We start from the raw sequence: 22,743 nt of genomic DNA, 5'->3' as shown, positions 1-22,743 counted from the left end.
CTGGGAATATTGATGCTGCTTCTGTTTCCTTAAGAAAGTGTTAATAGTATTTTGCTTTGTCCTTTCCAGATGAGCAATTTATCAGCTTCACAGATGTGTCTCATTTATCAGAAAACTAATGAACTCTCACTCTTACATAATCCTGCCTATAAGGGATGTGGGGCCAATACAGACCACTGAAGAAATGAACAGCAGTCACTCTCTGCATTATTTAAACAGGATTCTGTGTTTTGAAAAACTATGTGTTCTCAATTCTTGCAAAAAACAGAATACAGAACCTGAAGGTTTTTGTTTTATTTAGTGTTTTGCTTCTAGTACATCTATGTAAATAACAATTGGATTTTAGAATGTTAGTATTTCTCTTTTACTAGATTAAGGAATATGTGCTGAACTGAGTTTCACCCAATGTGGCGGAATATTTGGAATGGTTCAACTTGAAATAAAGGTTACGTGCCATTCTTGGAACTTACTTGTGATAGTGAAGAAGAAGGACATTTTCCCAGGAAGAATCTCAGAGTGATAGGCAATCATTTCCATAGCAGCTGACACTGAAGGGCAAGGAAAATGTTAATCCATATTAACGCTTGCAATGCATATGAAGAGAATACACATCGTAATGGCAGACGTTTCAAATGTAAACTCCGAATCAAATGTTACACAAGCAGATGTCCAGAATTTCAGTCAACACTTTGTGATTGAGATATTTCCCACATGGGCTTCTCTAATGTATTATAGACATCACAGTGAGTGCCGGCAGGGACTTACTTAGCTAAAGCATTTTTTTTAAATAAAAACAAAAAGCGTTTATTGACCAACTTCCGGACTTACCTAGTCAATAATATAATTTTGAAAAATGTTTATTTTCTCTCTTCTAGATCTTGGCTTTCCAAAAATTATTTTTAAAATATTTAATGCCCTTACTGTGTATAGGACGTGATGAGACATGCACTCTGAAGGGATTGCATTAGTATTAGGTTGAACCATATGGAATTGCTCATACTTAAAAAATGTAACCTACAATGATAACAATTTCTATAGTTCAACGTAACAGTGAAGTGGCTTAACAATATCTTAATAAAAAATATGATTTCATAATATAATAATAGAGGGCTATCTATGAGGGAGGGAACCCTGGTGGCACTGTGGTTAAAGTGCTCAGCTGCGAACCAAAAGGTAGGTGGTTCCAGCTGTGCTGTAGAAGAAAGATGTGGTAGTCTGCTTTCTTGAAGACTTACAGCCTTGGAAGCACTATGGGGCAGTTCTAGTTCATCCTATAGGGTCTCTATGAGTCAGAATCGACTTGGGGTTTTTTTGATCTGTGGGAGAACATATTCCCCTAAAGTGATGTCTTTCAAAAAATTTTAATATAAAATAGTAACATGCTTCAGGCCATATGCTACAGTAGGCATTCAGTTTTATTTGACTCCAGGTAACTATCATGACTATGATAACCAGATAACAGAAACATATATAACTCTAATGTGATGCTTAACTTAATCACTGTAAGAAAAGAGATATAAAAATCTTGTGAAGGGAGAGCAAAAGAACAAGGCTTATTCAATATGACTGAAAAATAAAAGATTCCATGAAGGGATTATCCCTACAATTAGATCTAAAAGACTGATAGAATTTAGAGTTAAAAATATTGAAAGCAAGGTGGGAGGAAACTACCAATAGAGGGAGCAAAGAGGGGCAAAAAAATATGACATTTTGGAAAGTCTAAGCTGTATTCAACAAGTTGTCCATTCAGTAAATCAAAGAGGCTTATACACTAAGCTCCTACCATGAGCCTCCCTGAACTGTAAAGATAGACTTGGGTTCAAAATCCTGATCCATAATATATTTGTGAGTTATCTTGAGTAAGTAACTGAATTTCTCTAAGCTTCAAGTTCTGTAGCTACAAAATGGAGATACTTACACCTACTTTAAAGCATTAAATTGAGGACTAAAATTAAAGTGCTTAGCAAGCATGGATCATAAAAGTCAATGCATGATAAATGCCAAACATTAACATATTCATGTTTACTTAGATTAGTTTCATAAAAATACATCTCTTTCATTTATACTTCCAATTATTCTAACCATTCCGAAATGTGTATAGCCAAATGCCCTATCATCAATGTCAACTAGAATCTTATCAGAAATCATATCTGTCTTCATTCCCACCTATATTTGTAAACATATGCTAAGTATTCAAGCTATATAATTATTTGAATGCATTTGACATTCTATCAAGATGCTATTAGGCCCAAGGCTCTTACCTTAGTGGTTCCTATCTTCTTCTATGTCATGGTACACATAGAAAGTTAAAATCACATTCTCCTTTGCACGATGGTATAAATGGACAAAGATGCCCATAGCCAAAAGTGACCAGTCTGGGGACTCAGGCTGTCCCAGACTCTGCTTAGTTCCCTGAGCATAAAATGATCAATATCTGGGCACACCGGCCCTATCTGATGAAGTGTGCAACCCTTTGTAGTCTAATTTGTGTTTTATTGTAGAAATATTCCTCTACTTTCCTCAAAGTGCAGCCTTTGGAGTCATACAAACCTGGATTTTGGGCCCAGTACTATCATGCACTGGCTTTAAAACACTGGGGAAAGCCTTGAGTCATGGTCGGCCCCAAGTTCCTCATCTATAAAATGAATATAATAATAAATTATAAAAGTCATAGTGTTATTACATGATTAAATGAGATGATGCATATGAAGTTCCCAGCAGAGTATCTGACATACAGAAAATGTTTAATTAACATTGGTTAGCTATAATCAGAACTATTATTACTCTTAGGCAATTGTTATGAATCTTAACTTAGTTCTGATCATTATGATGTTCTTTTCATTTTTAAATCTAGATATCACATTTTGCAAGTGCTTCCTGACTATCAAAAAGATGAAGTAAACCAGATTGGACTTCTGAATAGTATGGTGTAGATAGAAAATATTTATTTATTTATTTACTTTTTAAAGTAAGGCCACTTTCTCATCTTACATTACTAATTCATCCATCAAATGTACTTCAACAAATATTTATTATTAATCTTCATCCATTGAGTGATTACTCACTATATAAAAGCTCTAGTAACAGATATTTTATGAATATAAGCCAGGGTTTGTCTATGATCTTAAGCAGCTTGCATTGTGGCTGAGTTACAGATGAAGAAATTCACATGAATTATTTGTGAAAAATATAGTGGACTATAAAATTAAAGGCTAAATATTATGATAGAAAGTTCTGATGCTCTAGTGGGTTGGTAAAAAGTTCTCCAGTTACAAGTGACAAAGTCTAACTCAAATTAGATAAAGTGAAAACATGAATACATTGGCTTGCATAAATGAAGGTTTTATTCATGGCAGATTTTAGGCATGGCTGGATCCAAGCACTCAAACAATTTAATCCCTTATCAGTTTCTCCTCATCTCTCCATTCTTTTTTCTTCTGCGTTGGCTTTATTTTTGTGCAGGCCTTCACTGTAAACTGGCGACATGGTTGCTGGCATCTCCAGACCCTTAGACTGAAAACATAGCCAAAGACCTAGGAACCCATTTCGTTGATTGTGGATCTTATGTTCATCCAGTACCAATCATTGTGGATGAGGGAATGATGATATGTACTCAGTAGTCAGGCCTGGGTCCATGTCTATTGTGGAGCTGATGAACCGGACACAAGGATCAAGAATGGTGGTAATTTAGGTCACTTCCTAAAAGAAAATTAATATATTATTATCAAAACATGTCACGTACTTTTAAACAACTTAAAAGTAATTTGCAGACATCATGACACTTCACTTTAAATGCTTCAACATGTGTCACCAAACAATAAAGATCAGTTTTCAGTTTAATAACATACTCTTACTATACCTAAGAATATTAATAATAATTACATATCATCTGATATAAAGTCTATCTTGAAATTTTTCAAGGTGTTCCAAAGATAGACTGATTGGTGGTATAATTCACAGATGTAGTGAAGACTGAAGTGTTCACAAAAGGTTTTAGCATTTTGCATTGTTCTCTAAAACAAAGGCACTGAAATTTCCTAGAAGCACCGTGACTCTTCAGATACCAAAGCGGCAAAGATGTTTATTACTTAAGTCACCTCCTCAATAATTCAGATGAATACTGAAATTACATAAAAATTCCTACTTCTTAACTTGAGTTAAGGTGATAACAAAATATACACAGAAATAAGAGAAATGTGAATTCTTCCCAAGTGACCCAGTTTAAAAGACAAATGTAGAAATGTCTTTTTCCTTATTCATTGTCCAGAATACTGAACACGCAGGCTGCAAATTAGATGGAAAGATTAGATACAGAGATACATAGATAGATACATAGATACATAGACAGATACATAGGTAGATAGGTAGACAGGTAGATAGACGATAGATTGATAGATATAGATTGATCAGCAGTCTATTGTTTACACTTAGCAGAAACACACATCAAATATATTTATCAAACAAGACAAGGGAGAGGGATAGTAATTGGAATATTCAGGGAAGGGCTAACTTCAGAAAAAGCTTACTTGATGTTTAAACATTACAGTCAGGTCTTTTCTCTCTTCCTTCTTCTTACCTATCCATATTTCCGCTGGCTTTGTTTTGACTTGTGTTAGAGGAGCTTTCTTTCAGTTTCTCTCCACTAGATGATCTCTAGTGTCCAAGGTTACATTTTCTTCACTTCAAAGACAAGTGAGAGAGAGAGAGAGACTGTTTTAACCATCTCAGGAAAAATCCCATGACTACATCGTTAGTTCTGGTTGGGCTACATGCCCATACCTGCACTAATCAATGCATATGTATGGGTAGAGGGCAGAAACAGAGGGTTTGCAATGCTTTCAATTGTCTCAGCCTGAGTCCCATGAATCACAACTAGAGAAGGATATTAATTCAACACAATGAGAATCAAAACAAATGGATTTCTTTCATCGGAGAATGGGAAAGTCAAGATGTTATCAAAGAAGACTATATAGATAGCTGGAACTTTCCCAAACAGGTGATCATTATACCGCTGAAGGAAGGTTTAACTCCAGATCTCCAGTTCTTATTATAGACACTGCAGCACTTCTCCTGCAATCCCAGTCAAATCTTCTTCAATAACAACTACTTAATGAGTTAACTTATCATTGTTTTACCATGTGCTTAAATACTTTGTTGTTGTTGTTGTTGGGTGCCCTCAAGTCAGTTTTGACTCATAGTGACCCTATGTACAACAAGACAAAACACTGAGAGGTCCTGCACCATCCTCCCAATCGTTGCTATGATTCAGTCCATTGTTTTAGCCACTGTGTCAATTCATCTCTTTAAGGGTCTTCCTCTTTTTTGCTGATCCTGTACTTTACCAAGCATTATGTTCTTCTCCAGGGACTGACCCCTCCTGATAACATGTGCACTGTACCTGAGACAAAGTCTGTCTATCCTCCCTTCTAAGGAGCATTCTCGCTATACTTCTTCCAAGACAGATTTGTTCATTCTTCTGGCATTCCATGGTATATTCAATATTGTTTGCCAATACGATAATTCACAGCCATCAATTCTTTGATCTTCTTTATTCATTGTGCAGCTTTCACATGCATATGAGGTGATTGAAAATACCATGGCTTGGGTCAGGCACACCTTAGTCCTCAGAGTGACATCTTTGCTTTTTAACACTTTAAAGAGGTCTTCTGCAGCAGATTTGCCCAATGCAATAGGTCCTTTGATTCCTTGCCTGCTGCTTCCATGGGCATTGATAGTGAATCCTCGCAAAATGAAATCCTTGACAATTTCAATATTTTCTCTATTTATCATGATGTTGCTTATTGGTCCAGTTGTGAGGATTTTTGTTTTCTTTATTTTGAGGTACAATCCATACCGAAGGCTGTAGTCTTCATATTAGCCCAGTGTATCAGATTATTGTTCAACATACAGATTGAATAAGTATGGTGAAAGGATACAACACTGACTCACACCTCTCCTGATTTTAAACCATGCAGTATCCCCTTGTTCTGTCTGATGACTGTCTCTTGGTCTATATGAAGGTTCTGCATGAGCACAATTAAGTGATCTGGAGTTCTCATTCTTCACAATATTACCCATAATTTGTTATGATCTCCACAGTGGAAGGCATTTGCATAGTCAATAAAATACAGGTAAACATTTTTCTGGTATTCTCTGCTTTCAGCCAAGATCCATCTGACATCAGCAATGATGTCCCTGGTTTCACTTTATCTTCTGAATACAGCTTGAATTTCTGGCAGTTCCCTGTGGATATACTGCTGTATCCATTTTTTAATCATCTTCCTCAAAATTTTATTGCATGCGGCATTAATGATATTGTTTAATAATTTCCACATTCTGTTGGATCACCTTTCTTTGGATTGGGCACAAATATGGATCTCTTCCAGTTGTTTGGCCAGATAGCTGTCTTCCAAATTTCTTGGCATAGAGATGAGAGCACTTCCATCATTGTATCTGTTTGTTGAAACATCTCACTTGGTATTCCATCCTTTCCCGGAGCCTTGTTTTTCACTAATGCCTTCAGTGCAGCTTGAATTTCTTCCTTCAGCACCATTAGTTCTTGATCATATGCTACCTCCTGAAATGGTTGAACGTCGAACAACCCTTTTTGGTACAGTGACTCTGTATATTCCTTCCATCTCCTTTTGATGCTTCCTGTATCATTCTATATTCTTCCCATAGAATCCTTCACTATTGCAACTCGAGAGTTGAATTTTTTCTTTAGTTCTTTCAGCTTGAGAAACGCTGAGCATGTTCTTCTCTTTTAGTTTTTTAATTCCAGGTCTTTGCACATTTCATACTTTACTTTGCCTTCTCCAGCCGTCCTTTGAAATCTACTGTTCAACTGTTTTACTTCATCATTTCTTCCATTTGCTTTAGCTGCTCTACATTCAAGAGCAAGTTTCAGAGTCTCTTCTGACATCCGTTTTGGTATTTTCTTTCTTTCCTGGGTTTTTAATGACTTTTTATTTTCTTATCTATGATATCCTTGATGTCACATCTGGTCTTTGGTCATTAGTATTCAATGTGTCAAACCTATTCTTGAGATAGTCTCTAAATTCAGGTAGGATATACTCAAGGTCACACTTTGGCTTTTGTAGACTTGTTTTAATTTTCTTCAACTCCAATGTGAGCTTGCATATGAGCAGTTAATGGTCTGTTCAGCAGTCAATCCCTGGCCTTGTTCTAACGTATAATATTGAGCTTCTCCATCTTTTCTTTCCACAGATGTAGTTGATTTGATTCGTATGTATTCCATCTGGCATGGTCCACACATACAATCACCGATTATGTTGTTGAAAAAAGGTACTTCCAATGCAAATGTTGTTGGTCTTGCAAAATTCTATCACACAATTTCTGGTGTTGTTTCTATCACCAAGGCTGTATTTTCCAATTACTGGTCCTTCTTTGTTTCCAACATTCACATTCCAATCACCAGTAATTATCAATGCATCTTGATTGCATGTTTGATCAATTTCATACTGCAGAAGTTGGTAAAAATCTTCAATTTCTTCATCTTTTGTATTAGTGGTTGGTTCACAAATTTGAATAATAGTCATATTAACTGGTCTTCCTTGTAGGCCTGTGGACATCTTCTTATCACTGACAGTGTCATACTTCAGGATAAATCTTGAAGTGTTCTTTTTGACATTGAATGTTGTCTTAGTCATCCAGTGCTGCTATAACAGAAATAACACAAGTAGATGGCTTTGACAAACAGAAGTTTATTCTCTCACAGTCTAGAAAGGCTAGAAGTCCGAATTCAGGCAGCTCCAGGGGAATGGTTTTTCTCTGTTGGCTCTGGAGGAAGGTGCTTGCCATCAATCTTGCCTTGGTCTAGGAGCTTCTCTGTGCAGGGATGCCAGGTCCAAAAGATGTGCTTTGATCCTGGCACTACTTTCTTGGTGGTATGAAGTACCCCTGTCACTCTGCTGAGTTCTCTCTTTTATATCTCAAAAGAGATTGACTTAAGACACAACCTAATCTTGTAGATTGAGTCTCACCTCATTAACATAACTGCCATTAATCCCACCTCCTTAACATCATAGAGGTAGGATTTACAACACAGAGAAAAGCACATCAGATAACAAAATAATGGACAACCATACAATACTGTTGACACACGTTTTTAGGGGGACACAATTCAATCTTCAAATTGTCATTCCTGGCTTAGTTGGCCATATGATTGTCTGATTCAATATGTCTAATTCTAGTCCATTTCAGCTTTCTAATACCTATGCTGTCTATCTTCAAGTGTTCCATTTCATTTTTGACAACTTCCAATTTTCTTAGATTTATACTTTGTAAATTCTACATTCTGATTATTAATGGGTTTTGTAGGTATTTCTTCTCATTTTGATTCTTGCCACATCAGCAAATGAAAGTTCTGAAATCTTTACTCCATCCACATCTTAAGGTTGACTCTACTCTGAGGAGGCAACTCTTCCCCACTCGTCTTTTGAGTGCCTTCCAATCTGAGGGGCTCATCTTCCAGCACTATATCAGACAATGTTCCACTGCTATTCATAAGGTTTTCACTGGCCACTTTTTTTAGAAGTAGATCGCCTTGCCCTTCTTCCTACTCTGTCTTAGTCTGGAAGCTCTGCTGATACCTGTCCACCATAGGTGATCCTGCTGATTTTTGAAATACCAGTGGCATATCTCTTAGCATCACAGCAACAAGCAAGGCACCACAGTATGACAAATGGACAGATAAGTAGTGGTCAAATACTTGAAAATAGTTCATTTACACATCAACACTGTGAGGTAAATATTATCATCTTCATATTACAGATGAGGGAACTGAAGTATATCTGGGATTTGCACATGGCTACAAAGCAAGTAAAGTAAAGAGCAAGTAAGTTCACAAAGCTATGTCTATCTTTCCTAATTACATTGTTATTTTAAGGACATCAGTCTGTCTTCTCTTGGCCTAAGTCATGAGACATAAACTCCGGTGCTTACAGGAGAGAGGCAAGCAATATAAATTCATGAAGTGAGAAGAGTAGAGATTAACAAAGTTATAAGTGTGCACCTTTTCCAAATAGGACAGCTTCTACTCAGTTCCAGATAATTATTACCATGCAAAACTGCAAGCCATTCTTGCCAGATCTTCTGATTTTTTAAGACAGACTCAGTATCTGAATGTTGTGTGAAATGTCCTCAAATTTAAATTTCAGCATTTATTTATTTAAAATATGTGTGGTCCACACAAAACATTTTTATGTTATTCATGCATGTCCTGCCATTCTGAATAGCTCAACACTCTGGCCCCCACTCAATGTCAATACTGCAAAATTAAGAGTGTTTAATCCATCCTTCTCAACCTGTTCCTAGAACGAATAAATTTATAGGATTGCTGTGCTCTTTTTCAAATAAATGATCTGTATGCATTAATCTTTTTATACATCATTTCTTTTTCACTCTGCTTTCTTTGCTTCATTCTTATTAAACCCCCATAAATTGTGAAAGATATTGGAGGAAAAGATGGATATTACAGAAAATAGCAGGAGGAATATCAAAAAGACCCCAACTCAAAAGCACCTAACAACAACAAGTTAACATAGAGAGGCAAAGAAAGGAGACAATTTGAGAAATATTTCAAAGATAGAATCAAAAAGGATTTAAGTCCTTTGTGTAGCTGAGGGAAAGGAAGAGTTGAGAGTTCTCCTGATTTTTACTTAGTGAAGAATTTGAGGTCAAGTGTGTTCATTCAAATCCACCTGACCGATTAATATTATTTTAATAGTGTTTACTCTTCCTCCTAGTTTAGTGGGTAATGCCTCAGTACTTAAAAGCTTGCCAGCAGCCATCCAAGTTACAACAATTGGTCTCTATTTCCCAGGAGCAACAGAAGAAAGAGATCCAAAAATCAGAGAGGAAATGGTTTGAAAGTCTAATTTCCTCCATAAACTACTATCTCTCTTGCCATGAGGCCAGAAGAAATAGATGGTGCCCAGCTACCATTACTGAACATTTTGGTCAGGGACCCAAAAAATGAATCTTGATCAAAAGGAGGAAAATTGTGGAACTGAACTTAAAATTCTTATTGAAAATGAGGTTTACTGGACACATCGAGACTGGAGGAAACCCTAAATTAATTGCCTGGAAATAACTTCTGAACTTTGAACTGAAACTATCCCATGAATTCATCTTTAAACTAAACAACTATTTTGCTCAGTAAATAATGTCTGTCTTGAGCATTGTGCCCTATTGAACAATTATCTATATGAGACTGAAATGACAACAGTAACTCTAAAGCAAAATCAGAACTTCATGGGACAGAGAGTATAAGTTAATGGTGGTGAAACAATAGAGGCAGAGATAGCGACAATGGTGACACAACGAAAAGTATGTAGCCATTGTCAATGAATTGTACATGTAAAATTTGTTAAATGAGTGTATGTTTTGTTGTGTATATTTCCACCAAAAAAAAAAAAAATGGCGGCAGAAGTAGACCTAAAAGCTAGAAGTTGTGAATACCTGATGTTGTCTGTCTTTCAAATCCTTGATAGGTTATGTCTTTCTCTCTCTCCTTCTTTCTGTGTGTGTGTGTGTGTGTTACACAATGTGGTGATAAAAATGTTATAGACATACTGCTTATTTTTGTATATAATCATAGGAAGATAACAATAGAGTAAAATGAATGTGGGCATGAAAAATTAGCAAACAAAATCAAAAATCAAGGAAGCAAATGTCCATTTCAGTCTTCTTTCAGTATCCAAATTCTAGTTGTTATTCCACACTTAAAAATTCACTGTAAAGGTAGAAGAAGTGAATGTCTATCTATTTATCTATCTATTAACTAATCATCTACCTCCCCATGATCATCTAAAACAATCAAAAACAAATAGCATTTCTGTAATATTGTATCAAATTTATCTTTCATTTAAGATTTCTGCCTACTACTTTGTACTAATTTCCTTATATTTTCTCCCATTTATCACTTTTCCATTCATATCAGCATTTTTTTCTGTCCCTTGAACATGTCAATATCTTCTTCAGTTGCTCTTCCTACCGGCCGGAATGCTTTTCCCCCCAAATTTCATGTGTCTGCCTATATGTCTCTAGCTGACCTCCTTTACAACTCAGTCTAAAGTAATCACCCTCAGTCAATTATGCTATCTCATAACATTATCATAACAACACTTGTTTCATATACTTCTTTATTTCTTTTTTATGGTCTCTTTTGCTTGAATGCAAGCAACATGTCAAAAATCCTTATTTATCAATGTCATCACTGCAACCCTAGGTCTAGAAGAATGGATGACACATTGGAGGGGTTGAGTCTCTGAAGGAGCACGTTTTCTCTACATGTGTTCAAGGAAAAAAAGAGAGAGAGAGAGAGGAAGAGAGAGAGACAGAAAGAAAACTCAAAAGAATGGTAAATGAAGACCAAAACATCTACATTATTGGCTCTAGGTAAGTGTGAGAACCAAACGGGTCAACTAAGTAACCCGAGAATGGGGCTGACTTTCCCTCCCTGTCTCAGTCAACCTAAGGCTGTGTCAGGACGAATGCAGATGAATATAACTTGGAGAATTAGATGAGTATTCTAAGCTTATAAGGAAAAGAGAAGGAGAAACTACTGTGAGCCTGCCCAATTTATTCTTCTCATTTTTTTTTTCTAATCAGATAAGGTCACTCTGCCTACCCAGAGGATGAATCTATAAAGAGACAGAGAGAAGCCAGAAGGTACAGTAACTGTTCTCTTTTCACATGCAAGAAAATATTTAGAGTGATAGAGAAGCATTGCCCCCTAAATACTAATTAATAAATATTCTTAGAATGAATTAATTTTCTTCAGCCCTAATGATGGATGGCAAAATAAGATGCAGTGGGGTTAAAAGGATCAAGTTTCTTTAAAGCAGAGGGCTGTGCTTTATAGTCCATTGTTTTCACACTATGTTGTGTGTAGTGTGAAAAATATTTTTTGTGTTTGTTTTGTTTTTTCCAAGTTGTGAGCTTTTTGGTGATGTGGGAAGACCACAGGAACTAATCATGAAGGGTGAACCAAAAAAGACAGATTTGCCCTGAAGCCTTAACAAAGAAAATGAGAACAGTGTTTGTATTCTGAGAATCCATCAGCTTGGTCCCTAAGAGCAGAGCTGGTTTCCTCTGCTCATCGGCTTCTCTTTTTCAGCGAATCTCCATTACTGAAAGACGACAAATAAACCATCAGCGGAAACTAATCTATCCTCATTCAATTAAACTGCGAAGCAGTTACTTTTTTTTCTTCTAAGGGAGTGCAATTAGCCCCTTTGAAAATTTATTTCCGTTCCATGGGAAAAGCAAAACCTCTGAAAATGCATGTGGAATGCAAAAAATGGTTTAAAGAAAGTCTTCTCACCCTTTCTTGTCCATCTGCAGGTTTGGTTTCCCTTCCTTAGATCCACCTTCCCCTTTTTTGGTCTTTAGTACCTCCTTAAGATACTTTTCTGCATGTCAACCTTTCCAATAGTGACTTCTCATTGTTCAAAGGGGCATCAAGGTCAAGATCAGAAAATGGATGCAGGCAGCACGTTGTACTAGGAGGCACCTTGGACTTAGAGGAAGGAACTCTGATTCGTGATTCTTTGCTCTGTGATTTTGGACAACCCTACTTTCTTTCTCTGTGCTTTAATTTCCTTATCTTTTGTTTGAGATATTTGGATTGAAATGGGCTTTACTAATAAAAGACATTTTTAAAATGTTTCCCATCTGTCTTAGTTACCTAGTGCTGCTGCAATAGAAATACCACAAGTGGGTGGCTTTAAAGAACAGATATTTATTTTCTCATAGTTCAGAAGGCTAGAAGACCAAATATAGGGCATCAGCTCTAGGAGAAGGCTCTCTCTGTTGGCACTGGGGGAAGATATTTTTTGTCTCAGCTTCTGTAGGCCCAGCATTCCTCGGTTCCTTGGAGACTTTCATGTGGCATCTATTTTCCCTGTTTGTGCTTGCATGTCTCTATGTCTAGTCTGCTCTTTTCACAACTGAGAAGTGATTAGGTGTAGGACACCCCTCCACTGATACAGCCTCATTAACATAGAAAAGAAAACCTTATATTCCAAATAGGATTATATCCACTGGTATAGGGGTTATGATTCTACCACATATTTTAAAAACTCATTGCTGTTGAGTCAATTCCTACTCATAACAATCCCATAGGACAGAGTAGAACTACTTCTTAGTGTTTCCAAGGCTGTACATCTTATAGGAGCAGACTGACTGCCTCATCTTTCTCCCTCGAAGTGGTTGGTGGGTTTGAATCGCTGACTTTTCAATTAGCAGCCAAGTGCTTAACCACTATGTTGTCAAGGCTCCTCTATCACGTATTTTGGTGGACACAATTCAATCTATAATACCATAAAACTCTTAAATGAAAACAAATAGCAATTTGGAGTCGTCCTGTGGAAGTAGAAAGAAGCAGCAGTAGTGAGGAAAGCCAAAAGCCATGAGTGTTCCCTCTTGGTAGCCTGATACTTCCTCTCAGGCCCTTAGGTATATATGGAACAAGCCACTGAACTAGACAATCTCTGAAGTTCTTTACATACCTAGTAATGCTAATTCTTCCAAGATTAGAAGGATGACCCATAGCTATTTGATAGATCTAAGTTTGAAGTCATGAATCTGTCACCCTTGGAAATTTAATAAACCCCTCCATGCAGATAGATTCCTTTTCTACAAAATGGGGAAAATAAAAATACATCTTTCTGTGTTTGTTTATAAATGTTAGCACACTTTTTCTGATACTTACTTTCTTCTCCACAATATTTTAACAATCTTTCAGGAAAAGTACATATGAATCGCCTTCATCTTTGTAACTGCTCCATACTATTCCAGAGTATAGATAGCATAATTTCCATTCAAGTCTGTATGGAACTTTAGGTGTTATCATTTTTTTTTTCCTATTACAAATAATGTTACAATAAATATCCTTGCATATGTCTCCTTCTACATGTGGAAATGAATATCAGGGGTATAAAGCTAAAGTGGAATCAGGTATTCAATATTCCCCATTATAGTAGATAACGTTCAATTACTGTCCAAAGTATAATTTGCCAATTTACAATACCAGCAATCTTAAATTAGGCAACACTTTTTTTATAACCCTACTGGTATTTGATTTTATTATATGTTTAAATTTGGGAAATTTTAAAAATTATAATATATTTCTAAAGTAGTACAGAACCTCACGTATTAAGTGCTTAATAAATACTTATTAACCCAGACAGATTTGTTAGTTTGCTAATAAAAGACATGAAGGTATCTAGAAAATATTCAAATATTACATAAACTGTATTTGTTCTTCACCTGTTAAATAATTACTTAAATTATAGAATTTATGATTATAGCTAAATTAGGAGTTAATGCTAATAATAGGGAAGGTTAGAAGGCAGGCCTAATAGGAGACAGAGTTTCATATTGAAATGAGCACTTACTTTGAAATTCAACAGATTTGGGTTTGAAACTCAACACTCCCTCCCCACAATTAGCTATGTTACTGTGAGAATTTAAATTTACCACATTAGGACTTAATTCCAAATTTGGACATTAGTGGATAAATGGAATGGCAGTTTCATAGCCTATTTTCCAGGGTTGTTTTAAGATTCACATATAATGTAAATAAGATGCCCAGGATAGCCCATAACAGCTACCAGGTATTTTTAGTCGAGCATATTCTGATGGTCTATGCTAGAAGCTTTATATAGGTTTTTCCTTTACTTCTCCCACAAACCTCTTGAGACAGCTACAAATATAATTTTTTTATGTGACAGAATTGGGAATCAAACTCTACTTTCAGACTTCTAGAATATAAAATTTAAAATGAGATACATTTCTAAAAGTGAAAGTCTTTCAGAAGTGAAATAATAGTATTTTGGTCTGTTACTTGCCCAGCAGTAATGGAGAAGGTCAGAGAAGTGCTTATCGGCTTTTTTGGGAAATGGGATCTAAGCCTGATTTCAGAATGAATTGAGGTCTGGAGTTTACATGAGGACATTCAAAATTTTAGCATTTGTTTATCTATCCATTGTTGGGAAGAAAGAGCTAGAAACACTTGTGAGTTGGAAGATGGGGCGAAACAATTAGAGTGTGATTTGCTCAATTATTTTTAATTCCACAAATAAGTCACCAGACATCTGGCATCTGGCAAGGGAAAATTCATTCACATAACTCCTGGGAAACAGTAAGCGCTTGAAGAGCATTTCAGAAGACTAAGCCAGTATTAAAGAACATACTTACTGCTATGGACTGAACTGTGTCTCCCAAAAATGTGTGTCAAGTTGGCTAGGCCGTGATTCCCAGTATTGTGTGATCGTGCACCATTTTGTGATCTGATGCGACTATCCTATGCGTTGTGAATCCTAACCTCTATGATGTTAATGAGGCAGGATTAGAGGCAGTTATGTTAATGAGGAGGACTCAGTCTACAGGATTAGGTTGTATCTTGAGTCAATCACTTTTGAGATATAAAAGAGAGAAGCAAGCTGAGAAGAGAGGGACCTCCTACCACTAAGAAAGAAGAGCCAGGAGAGGAGTAATTCCTTTGGATCTGTGGTCCATGCACTGAGACACTCTTAGACCCAGGGGAAGATTGATGAAAAGGACCTTTCCCCAGAGATGACAGAGAAAACCTTCCCCAGGAGCTTGTGCCCTGAATTTGAACTTCTAACCTCCTAAACTGTGAGAGAATACATTTCTGTTTGTTAAAGCCATCCACTTGTGATATTTCTGTTACAGCAGCACTATATAACTAAGACACTTGCTAACTCAGCTTTCTCACTCTTGCTCCCACTGACATCCGATACCAATATCCTTACTATGGATTGAATTGTGTCCCCCAAAAATATGTGTCAACTTGACCTGGCCGTGATTCCCAGCATTGTGTGATTGTCCATGATTTTGTCATCTGATGTGATTTTCCTATGTGTTGTAAAACCTACCTCTATGATGTTAATGAGGCAGGTTTAGAGGAAGTTACGTTAATGAAGCAGGACTCAATCTACAAGATCAGGTTGTGTCTTAAATCAATCTCTTTTGAGATATAAAAGATAGAAGCAAGCAGAGAGACATGGGGACCTCATGCTACCAAGAATGAAGAGCTAGGGGGGCAGTGCATCGTTTGGACCCAGGGTCCCTGTGCTGAGAAGCTCCTAGACCAGGGGAAGACTGACGACAAGGACCTTCCCCCAGAACCAATAGGGGGAAAGTCTTCCCCCGGAGCTGGCACCTTGAATTCAGACTTCTAGCCTAATAGACTGTGAGAGAATAAATTTCTCTTGTTAAAGGCATCCACTTGTGATATTTCTGTTATAGCAGCCCTAGATAACTAGACATTACCCAAAAGGGTGAAGTCAGTTCTCAAATGATCTTCATCATGGCACTAGTTCTTTCCCAGACAGAAAGTATTAAAATAAAATAAAACAAAAGCCAAAACAAAACCTCTCATGGCAATCAAACATTCACCTGGTGCCACAACTGAACCACCTGAGTTCTTCACATTTTCCAAATCATAATTACCTGCAGATTCCTTAAGCCTCATTCTACTTCACTTTGAATGCTTTGATGTCTATGGCAGTGGTTGCTGGTGACTGCCTGGCCCTCACTCTGTCTTTCTGGATACAACCAGTGTTTGACTTCAGCATCTCCTAACCTCCTACAGTGCACCTTTTTTTTTTTTTTTCAGGCAGAGTTAGCTTTAATAGTAAATTATATAAAACATGAAGTTAGAAATGTCAACCTTAGACAATCTTTTTACATAGTAGGAAAAGAGGCAGTATAATTAAAAAAAATACTATTTCGATAATGGAAAATTTCAAATTTATAGAAACATAGAAGACTAGTGTAATTAACTCATATGTACACATCACATATGTACCTGTTGTTAGAATTAGCAACCAAACAAAGTCCATATATTGTAAGTGGTTGTTATGGCTCTTAAGACTAAAATCTATAGGCTCTGACCTCTCTCTCTCTTTTATCCCTTGCAATTTATTTGAAGAAACTAAGTTTTGCCATAGCTTCCCACAGCATGCATTTTTGCTGATTGCACACCTGTGATGCATTTTAACACATTTATCTTCCTCTTGTAAGTTGGTAGATTCAGAGGTTAGATGAAATTTTGGTTCAACTTTTCTTTGAGGGGGGTAAGAATATTTTATAGATGGGGTTATGTACTTCCATCAAGAGGCACATGATGCCTGAATGCCTGCTTGACTCTTTTTTTCGATGTTAGCAGCCGCTGATAATCAAGTCCATTAATTCATTAGGGATGATAAAATGCTGGTATCTGAATTCAATCATTTCAGCATCACAATAGTGCACCCTTTTGATTTCTGCCCCTGACATACCAACTTCTGGTGGAGCTCCTGATTTGGTTCTCATAAGTTTTGTGGTCCCCAACTCACCTTTGATTTTACTTATGACTTACCTTTCTCTCTCATGGCCCTACTTTACTAACTATAGTTTTATGACCTTCATACCCCTCAATAAGAGCAAGATATTTTTTTTTTCTGCCTTACTTTTTTATTACACAGCTTTCTGATACATATAAGACAAAACAAAAGAATATGACATGGGTCAGGCACACCTTAGTCATCGAAGTGACATCTTTGCATTTTCCAAAGTGACATCTTTGCTGAGTAATGACTCCCTGTTATAGGTTGAATTTCATCCCCAAACATATGATTATGTCCTAAGCCCCAGTACCTAATGATCTTACTTGAAAAGAGGGTCATTTCAAATGCAATCAGTTGTTGTTACTTGCCCTCGAGTAATTTTTGACTCATAGGGACCCTGTGTACAACAGAACGACACCTGTCCTGCACCATCCTCACAATCTTTGTTATGCTGGAGCCCATTGTTGCAGACTTGTGTCAGTGCATCTCTTTGAGGGTTTTCCTCTTTTTCACTGACCCTCTACTTTACCAAGCATGATGACCTTCTACAGGCACTGAACCCTCCTGATAACATGTCCAAAGAACATGAGACGAAGTCTCGCCATCCTTGCTTCTAAGGAGCGTTCTGGCTGTACTTCTTCCAAGACAGATTTGTTAGATCCTCCATGGTACGGTAGTCCATGATATATTCAATATTCTTCACCAATACCATAATTCAAAACCGTCAATTCTCCTCAGTCTTCCTTATTCATTGTCCAGTTTTCACATGCATATGAGGCGATAGAAAATACCATGGCTTCGGTCAGGCGCACCTTAGTGCTCAGAGTGAAATCTTTGCTTTTCAACACTTTAAAGGGGTCTTTTGCAGCAGATCTGTTCAGTGCAACACATTGTTTGATTTCCTGACTGCTGTTCCTATGGGAGTTGATTGTGAATCCAAGTAAAATTAAATCCTTGACAACTTCAATCTTTTATCCATTTATCATGATGTTGCTTATTGGTTCAGTTGTGAGAATTTTTGTTTTCTTTATGTTGAGGTGTAATCATACTGAAGGCTATAGTCTTTGATCTTCATCAGTAAGGGCTTCAAGTTCTCTTCACTTTCTGCAAACAAATATCATCTGTATATCATAGATTGTTAATGAGTCTTCCTCCAATCTTGAAGCCCCATTCTTCCTTATATAGCCCAGCTTCTCAGATTATTTACTCAGCATACAGATTGACTAGGTATGGTAAAAGGATACAACTCTGACACACACCTTTCCTGACTTTAAACCACACAGTATCACCTTGTTCTGTTTGAACAACTGCCTCCTGGTCTATGCAGGGGCTCCTCCTCATGGGGCACAATTAAGTGTTCTGGAATTCTCATTCTTCGCAATATTACTCATAATTTGTTATGACCCACACAGTCAAATGCCCTTGCATAGTCAATAAAACCCAGGTAAACATGTTTCTAGTATTCTCTGCTTTCAGCCAACATCCATCTGACATCAGCAATGATATCCCTTGTTCCACGTTCTCTTCTGAATCTAGGTTGAACTTCTAGCAGTTCCCTGTCAATGTACTACTGCAACTGCTTTTGAAGGATCTTCAGCAAAATTTTATTTGTGTGTGATATTAATGATATCCTTTCATAATTTCTGTTGGATCACCTTTCTTTGGAATGGGCACAAATATGGATCTCTTCCAGATGGTTGGCCGGGAAGCTGTCTTTCAAATTTCTTGATATTGATGACTGGGCACTTCCAGTGGGCATCTGTTTGTTGAAACATCTCAATTGGTATTCTGTAAATTCCTCTAGCCTTGTTTTTTTCCCATGCTTCCAGTGCAGCTTGGACCTCTTCCTTGAGTACCAATAGTTCTTGATCATTTGCTACCTCCTGAAATGGCTGAACATCAACCAATTCTTTTTGGTACAGTGACATTGTATTCCTTCCATCTGATTTTGATGCTTCCTGTGTTGTTCAATACTTTGCCCAGAGAGGGGCTTGACCAACATAGCAGAGTAATTAGAAGCTTGCTATGTCCCTCTTACAACAAAGACCTGGAAAAACAAGTGATTTGATTCCATATGAATATCTAGGAGCCCTGAACAAGGCAAAGTTGAGGAAATGGTCTGAGTGACATGGGGGGAGGGGAGAGGGAGACGGTTTGGAAGAAGCAAAGAGCACCAGAGCCCAGGCAGCGAAACTGCAGCTCCGCAGCCACACCTTTCCACAGTGAAGCAGGCAAACAGCTATGCTGTGCTTGCCCTCAGAAAGCAGTTTCCACATCAAGAGAGACCCAGCAGCAGAGATTCTGCTTGGACACTCCTAACCAGTGTAAAGCAGCTGCCAAGTGGCTAAGATAAGTACATGTGTGCGGCCTTTCATGGGGATTAAAAAAAAAAAGCCCATTTGAGAAAAACTTCTCTCCCTTTTACCTGCTCCCTCCATGCTCTGTACCGTGAGTCTGATGGGCTGGAAGTAGATCCCAAAAGGCACCCTGACCCATTCTCCTGGCCTTGGAGAGGGAACAAATAAGCTACTGGCTCCCCTAAGCCAGGAACACAGGGTTGGCACAGCTTCTTTGCTAGGCACAGGTATAAGAGGTCCACAGACTCTGAGTACCTTACACCCCTGTATAGACTTGTGGAGACCCATCTCAACAGCTTTAGCCATCACTACCACAGTATAACAGGGCAAACATCTGAAGTTTAACTTCAACTGCTTCAGCTATGAACTGGCAGATTTGTGACCCTCGAAACAGACCTGCCCCTTAAGTAAGCACTTTTATTGATCAACAACAGGGGCTTGAGGACTGGTGGGATCACCTAAAGCTCCTAGTCACCTGCTACAGGAGTCCAAGAAAAAGTGGTGTCCTCGAGTCTTTACAGCCAACAGAGTGTGGTGCTCATAGTCCGGCAGCAAAACTCACCTACCTACTCACCCTAGAGAATAGGGACACACTTTCCTTTCAGACTCTCAGGGGCATCCGTCAGCCCCTGCCTGGCTCAGCATGTGATCTTCTACCACAGCCAGAGTCCAGTACCTGCACCGATCACCCATGCCTCTCTAGGACTGGGGGTGAGAGCCTGCATCAGACACTTGGTGACCAACTGCCTGGACACCCGAGCTGAACCCATATAGGGAAATTTAATGAACTCATGTGTGCACATACTTAGTTACAGAACTAACTACTTGGTGACAGGATGTTAGAGATTCAAAGGCATCAAAAATCAAACTAGCGCACATTAGCAGCCTATTTGGGCATATCAAAACAAAACAAAACAAGAAGCTAGGTCTCACTAAACAAATATAAAATAAAATTATAATCAATTATTGATGGCTCGGAGACAACAGTCAGTATCAAGTCACATAAAGAGGCAGTCCATGATGGCTTCAGCAAGCTCCCAAAATAAAGAATCAATAAATTCTCTGGAGGAAGAGAACTTGGAATTACCAGAGGCAGAATACAAAAGATTCATATACAGAACTTTTCTAGAAATTAGAAAGGAAATTCTACATAAGGCAGAAATAGCCAGGGAACATACACACAAAGTAGTAGCGAAATTTAAAAAAGTTATTCAAGAACATAATGCCAAATTTAATAGGCTGCAAGAATCCATAGAGAGAGCAATCAGAAATCCAGAAGATTAACAATAAAATTTCAAAATTAGACAACTCAGTAGAAAGTCATAGGAGCAGAACTGAGGCAGTAGAAGTTAGAATCAGTGACACTGAAGATAAAGCTCTTGATGACAACATATTTGAGGAAAAATCAGATAAAAGAATTAAAAAGAATGAAGACACTCTAAGAGTCATGTGGGACTCTATCAAGAGAAATTACCTACGAGTGATTGGAGTACCAGAACAGGGGGGCGATAACAGAAAATACAGAGAAAATTTTTGAAGATTTGTTGACAGAAAATTTCCCTGATATCGTGAAAGATGAGAAGATATCTATCCAAGATGCTCATTGAACCCAACATAAGGTAGACCCTAAAATAGTCACCAAGACGTATTATAATCAAACTTGCCAAAACCAAAGATGAAGAGAGAATTTTAAGAGCAGCTAAGGATAAAAGAAAAGACATCTACAAAGCAGAGTCAATTAGAATAAGCTTGGACTACTCAGCAGAAACCATGCAGGCTAGAAAGCAATGGGATGACATATATAAAGTCTTGAAGGAAAATAGCTGCCAGCCAAGAATTATATATCCAGCAAAACTTTCTCTCAAATATGATGGCAAAATTAGGGCATTTCCAATTAAACAAAAGTTCAGGGAATTTGCAAAAACCAAACCAAAATTACAAGAAATACTAAAGGGAGTCCTACGGTTAGATAATCAATAACACCAGTTAATAATGCAAGACTAGAACATAGGACAGAGCAACAAGATATTGACTCAGATATGGATATCAAAAATACATCAAAGCTAAAACATTGACAATAGAGAAACAGACATCAATATGTAAAAAAGGATAACATTAAAACAAAAAAGAGGGACTTAAAAAATGGAGACATTGATTTTTCATATGCAGGGGAAGTTAACGCGATATAAAGTAATAAAAGACTGGTATAAACTTAGAAAAATAGGGGGTAAATATTAAGGTAACCACAAAGGAATCTAACAATCTTACAAATTAAAATAAAAAAGTAGAAAAACATAAAGACCCAGAAAACACAAAATCTACAACAAAGAAAAAGATGAAAAAAAATACATAAAGAAAAACGACTCAGCACAGAAAATTGAGGAGAACAAAGAAACGGTGAACAACACACAAAAAAAGATATCAGGATGACAGCACTAAACTCATACCTATCAATAATTACTCTGAATGTAAATGGACTTAATGCACAATAAAGAGACAGAGAGTGGCAGATTGAATAAAAAAGCATGATCCATCTATATGCTGCCTACAAGAGACACACCTTAGACTTAAAGACAGAAACAGGCTAAAACTCAAAGGATGGAAAAAAATATATCAAGCAAACAACACTCAGAAAAGAGCAGGAGTGGCAGTATTAATCTCTGACAAAATAGGTTTTAAAGTAAAATCCACCACAAAGGAAAAAGAAGGGCACTATATAATGTTTAAAGGGTCAATACACCAGGAGGATATAACTATAATAAACATTTATGCACCCAACAACAGAGCTCCAAAATACATAAAACAAACTCTAACAGCTCTGAAAAGAGAGATAGACAGCTCCACACTAGTAGTAGGAGACTTCAACATGCCACTTTTGTTGAAGGACAGAACATCCAGAAAGAAGCTCAACAAAGACACAGAAAACCTAAATATTACAATCAACCATCTTGGTCTCATAGACATATACAGAACACTGCATCCAACAGCAGCCAAGTATACTTTCT

Source organism: Trichechus manatus, unplaced genomic scaffold (assembly GCF_000243295.1).
Source record: "Trichechus manatus latirostris isolate Lorelei unplaced genomic scaffold, TriManLat1.0 scaffold00011, whole genome shotgun sequence".
NCBI classification, from domain to species: Eukaryota; Metazoa; Chordata; class Mammalia; order Sirenia; family Trichechidae; genus Trichechus; species Trichechus manatus.
Note: the sequence above shows the minus strand (reverse complement) of the source record.